Below are 6,000 nucleotides of genomic sequence, written 5' to 3'. Positions count from 1 at the left end.
TTGGTAACCCATTGTTTAGATTGTTCTTGGTCTCAGGAGATGTCCATGTTTCATCAACAGTGACGAAACGACGCTTAAAGTCCTGCGGATTCTTCTGGAACAGCTGCAAACCGTCCTTGCAACACTTCACACGATTTCGTTTTTGGTCAAGCGTGAGCAATCGCGGCACCCATCTTGCGGATAGCTTTGTCATGTCCAAATGTTGATGCAAAATATTATGTACCCGTTCATTCAAGATGCCCACAGCACTAGCAATCTCACGCACCTTCACTCTTCTGTCATCCATCACCATATCATGGATTTTATCAATGATTTCTGGAGTAGTAACCTCAACAGGGCGTCCAGAACGTTCAGCGTCACTTGTGCCCATATGGCCACTCCGAAAATTTTGAGTCACCATAATGTTTATCAAGCTTCTCTTTAGTCTCCTGAGGCGTTTTGCCTTTCATAAAGTAGTGTTTAATCAACACACGAAATTCTTTTTCGTCCATTTTTTGAAAATCACTCGACTTCCTCGATTCAAACGAATGCCAAACACAAAGAAATAGACCGATCTGGCTGAAACTTGGTGTGTGTTCTTCCAAGAGATGCTACTAACTAAACATAACCTCGATACGCGCCAGTAATTTTAGTGCTATCTCTCTGACTTTGCACGAACTTTTCAAACGACCCTCGTATGTATCTAACCTCACTATCCATAATGACCTCAAAATTCCATTCATTACAGATCTTGCTAACACTCGTTTCTTCAAATTTCATTCATCTACAGCAGCTCATCCTAACCCTCTCATAGAACACCTATCTTCCTCCACATTACCAGGTAATCCTCTAAGGAGATTGAAGAGAAGATGACCTCGTGATCTACTCTTATCGGGAAAGCAGAGATAGCAAAGCACGTTACTGGAGTGGCACCACTGGGTGCCTTCTCCACTCATGATTTTCTTTTATTTCTTTTTTCTTTAACCATATTTGCTTGTTGCAACAACTTGCAGTTTCTTTAAAAGATAAAAAAAACTTATAAACGAAGGTAATTCTACTGACACTTGGCCATTTTACTAGAATTACAGAAAGAGGTCAGAGGTGACCACTTTTTAATTAATTTTTAGCTTTTTAAAATTAATTTTGCAGACTTAATTATAGTCTTATTATGTTTTACTATTAGTTTTTAGTCAGAACGTTGTTGAAAGGGTATCCGCTAACAATTCTTTCTTTAAACATATTGCCGCACAGGAAAGAATAGTTTAATCAGTAAAATGGAGGTATAAATTTGGCAGGACCGTAATCTTTCCGAAAAATAACTTTGTCCGTAAATGAAGGAATTTCAATCCAACGTCACTAAACGTGCAAGGCTTAATTACAAATTATTAGTTGCATCTCCCCGATGGTTTCTGGCAATATCTTAGAAGAAAAACTACGATATTCCTTTTTGAAAAAACAGAAAGATACGGAAATCTGTTCGGAGGCAGTTTGAGTGTGCCACCTCTGTCAGGGGGGCGCTTGCGTGCTATCAGTCTTGGGGGCGGTTGGGGGGCCGTTCTACTGATTCTACTCTTCAGTCCCACATAAGTCTCAGCAGCTCTTCCATTCTAAACACTACGTTTTTTTTTTGGGATAATCGCTCGCTATTATCGTCTTTGTTTCAAATATATAATAATCCCTAAAATATATTTAAAAAATATAATAAATCTATTCACGATTAATAATCGCTTTAATTTGGAAAATAAACATTAAGAGTAACGAATAAACATCGTCCTAATAACGGAATTTTAATTATTGTTTCTAAGCAGTGTTTTAATTCATCTTTCATTGTGCAGAGCGACGTGTTGTTTTACAAACCCATTATCCTAGTGGGTTTGTTAGCCGGGTGCTTCGGGCCTCAAATATTAATCACTGGTGGGTAGCCGGCATACTTGACAGGCAAGTAATTCTATAACAATATTATGTATAAATGTAATAGACATAAACGTAAAAGTTATTATTATTTTTAATTTTCTTGTATCTAAATGAAATTTTAGACTTTACAGAGTATCTAGAAATGATATTTTATAGCTGAATGAAGCCTGTCATCTAAAAGACCACTACTAGCCCTTTCTAAATTTGAACTTTACATTATATTTATTCAGCCAGTTTTTACTTGATTATAATTTATGATGATTTTACTTCATTTTCTCACGATTTTATAAACAACCAAATCAAATCAAGATAATGTGTAATAATAGAAGTTAATTAACTGCATCTTCTTCTGAGTAACAGAATTTTTAGTCATCTTATGGCTTATCCATTTCCTTACTGCTTCCAACAAAGACAACTAAGCTTCGGCAACATTGGGAAAGATGATGATTTGCCTAGGCATGTTTATAAACTGAAGACAGAAACTTTGTGGAGAACGTTTTCGCTTTGAAATCGTTAATATTGAAATTTACCCTAATTATCCCTAAAAATAATTATGTCCATTCATTTCGTTTTTCACAGCGTAGAGAGCGGCCGTGTCAAACTAACTGCCTAATATTCTTACTTGAACACTGAAATAGCGAAGAATCAGTAAATCACTAAATGAGAATGGCCCATGCTTGTTCACAGTACTGTCAGCAGCAACTTTGTCTGCTCTTCAAGTTTTTTTATTTGTAAATATAAAAGCAATCAAGATCCAATCAATCTTGGTTGACAGTTGACCATGACCTGTGCAATCAGAGCGATATGGGTTGGGTTCAGTAGTTATTACCATTTACATCGCTGGGCCAAAAATTTCAGCGTTCGATGATTACTATTGGAAATTGAAGAATACAAAGTTTTAATAAAGACAATTCTAAATTTCTTTCTAGGCTTGATCTGTACGGTAAGTTTTCCGAAGTATTTATATTTTGTTCATTGATTTCTTTCGCTATTTCAGAGACATTGTATTTATTCACTTCATTAAATCCGTTCTGTTTCATTTTTAATTACTTTTTTTATTACCTTGTTCCTGCAGCCTATGGGTCTTTTGTTTGTTTAGACCAGTTTTATATCACAAACACTGAAAAATAATTTCATATAATTGGGTTATAAAGTTAGCTTTGGTGCATTATATGTTGAATTCATTTCCATAGCAGGACGATATACATATAGTTAATTAGGTCTGCTTAAAAATGTTTGTACACACTTCACTGGAAAGACAAACGTACATTTTATTTTACAATATTAAAAATTTGGGGAAATTTCGCTGTTAAGATTGAGTTTAGAAATGGAAAAGTTAAAAATGCACTCTTTCGTTTTATTTTATTATGATTATTTTTTTATTCCTACGTCTTTCGCAGTGCTCTTATATTAATAATAACATTTGAAATGGAAGGGATCAGCTTGTGGTAAACTGGATTCCGATTCAAAGAACCCGGGTTTGAATCCAGTTTCTGGCTCTTGGATTTTCTTTCCCTAGGAGCTTCTTACAGTTCTCTGTCCGGTGATGGACAATGTTGTCTGCAACAAGAGAACTGTTCGGTAACCTGTATCTCACAGAAAAAAAAATTCCGGGCATTTGAAAGTGATTGAGATGTTCGAAAATAGAGATAATTTTAAGACTTTTTTCGGAAATAGATGCTTACCATTGCGACCAAATTCAACTTTTCACTGTATTCCTGCGTGAAATCTTGTTAGTGTGCACTTTCTGTCAGCTCCCCATGAGGTATTATTGATGGCTTTAAGTATATTGAGGAATCGCAAGCAAGAAGACGACTTATGTTCAATGAAATGGCTGGTCTAAGTTCTAAAGTTTGGTAGAACATCAAACCTAAGTGTCGAACTCTCCTCGCCAACTTTAGTTAGCTCTTTGTGTATTTTTAAGTTTAATGATTTTCACAGGCTTCGCTTTACTAAATAAGATGTTTTGAAGGTAGATTCTTCGAAACCATGATCTTGATAGCCATTTCACACATTTATTTAGTGACAGCTGGACTTACTCTTCGACGGAGGCAATGTTTTATTTTTTTTACTACGGCAGAAAATGGCCATATCTACAACTTCTCAATTAAAGACAGACTTTTATTTATATTTATGCAGAAAAGTTGCACTAAGTATCCTTATGGCACTCCTACAATATCTAATATTCTGCGAGCCAGCTGCTCCTTAAGAGGCCAGTCATCTTTCTTTATTTGCCACTGACTAGCTCGTTCAGATACTTGGTTTCTGTGATGGTGGCTTTGTATTACAATAAAGTAATAATCGCAGCCAAGACTCGCATCAAGAAGACGCCATGATAAGCTTGCTTACAATGAAGGGCTGCAGACAGATCTGTACTGGAGGAGGTAAAAACAAGAGTTGGAACAGATTGTTCAACATATTTTAATTTTCAATTTTTTCCCCACGTGTATCAATCTAAAACAGATCTCTCGTGTTTTTGTTTTACCCGTTGTGGAAGCTACAAAAAGAATGGAAAAATGGTTGATCTTCAGGCTTGACCAACCACAGCTCTCCTTCTCACCGTTTCGTTTGATTTTTTTTTTTAGTAAAATTACATAGCAAATAAAATTCAATTCTGTGAGGACAATAAGAACGGTTGATCCTTGACAGAACTCCAATTTCAACACAATTCATGGAGCTCTATTCCATTAGTAAAGCCGGACGATTGACGTGCCCCTTTTGTGTTTCTAAACGTGCTGTTAGGACCACGACAGGACGGTAAGGGTGAACACATTTCTTTCTCTATCACCCACAACCAACCACCCACGCAACACACATTCTTATTTCTACTTTGAAAGACATATCTCCAAGTATGTTAGTGTGTGTATTTCCTTTTTTTTAAATTCCTTTTATGAAAACTTATTTTCCATCGAATATCTAACAGTTGAAATCTGATTGAGGCTCTGATTAATTTTTTTACCCATAATTCATTGAAATAGCTTCGTTTGTTTTCAATGTTTTATTTCCTATCCTGATTTAGTTCCGTACCGCTAGATCGTGTTGTGATGTATTTGTTTTGCAGTTTAACTCTATCCGCTTTGTTCTTACCAACGAACCTTCCGCAATAGCGTGTTACTAATCTTCTTATCTTGGTAGAAGCGGATATTTCAATTATAGTAATCAAGGAAACAAAGTTGCAATATTCTAAACCATATAAAAATGATACTTGCATGCACCGGCGATCAAAACGTTTGTGCAGTAAGTATCTACATGAAAAACATTTAACTCTGCTACTGTTTTGATTTAAAACGACGAGTCTTGCAGCCTCATGGAGTAGGTTTGAAGTCTGCTTGAGAGTATTAACTTTTGTAAGCGTGTTCTGAACTTCGCTTATCTGAAGGACATCTCTTCAGCGCCTTAAGAATCACGTCGATTGAAGATCTACTGTTTCCTTTCTCTAGTTCTGTGCGCAAATGTGATAATTTCTCTGTTGAAGGAATGCAAATCACTAGGACTTAAAAGAATGCTTTTATAGACTTAAAAATTGGGTGAAAAATTGATCTTGAATTTAGGAGCCAAGCCAGCTACTGTGTTTATAGTGATTACTTACTTTTGCGTAAGACAATGCCTAAATCACCGCATAGTTTACTGGTGCTGGTGATCCACTTCGTACAGCTACCATCAAAACTGCTGAAGAAAATGGCAAAAGAGTGAAGAACAATAGTTTCAAATCACCCAATTAATGTTTTTTTGAATCAAATCTGAAAACAGCAATGGACTATTTCTTCCTCTTCTAAGGACAGGAGGATTTGTAATGTTATGGTTATATGTGGTTATATTTTAAAGCAGTGACCGCAAAATCTACTGAATTACAAAACACAACTTGGCTATTTTGGAAATGGTATAAACTCTTTCATCGTACATAAAAACAAAAAGTAAAACTCCCTGATGTTCTGCATCATAAGAAAATATAGAAATGGTAAATTGGAGCATAAATGTGGACATGGTAAACACATTACAGCCATTTCCTGAGAATTTTTGGCAGAATAAGTTGTTTTAATTAAAAAACAAAAAGACAGAATGAATAATGTGAAGGATTTTAATTACAATATATATGGGATGATTGTG

General features: G+C 35.6%; 1 protein-coding gene across 7 annotated transcripts in view; it reads left to right on the top strand.

Moving 5' to 3' along the window:
* The first annotated feature begins 1,563 nt into the window (after positions 1-1,563).
* The window catches only part of caps (capricious), an 810,649-nt gene continuing 806,212 nt past the window's right edge, over positions 1,564-6,000 (top strand). For all 7 annotated transcript variants that reach the window (XM_074132378.1, XM_074132376.1, XM_074132375.1 and 4 more), the window contains exon 1: positions 1,564-1,917. The gene's annotated coding sequence lies outside the window, so the exon portion shown is untranslated. The remainder of the gene's footprint in view (positions 1,918-6,000) is intronic.

Source organism: Rhodnius prolixus, unplaced genomic scaffold, assembly GCF_049639745.1.
Source record: "Rhodnius prolixus isolate KJV_2025 unplaced genomic scaffold, Rpr scaffold_4, whole genome shotgun sequence".
In the NCBI taxonomy this organism is placed as follows: domain Eukaryota; kingdom Metazoa; phylum Arthropoda; class Insecta; order Hemiptera; family Reduviidae; genus Rhodnius; species Rhodnius prolixus.
This window is presented reverse-complemented; position numbering and strand designations above follow the sequence as displayed.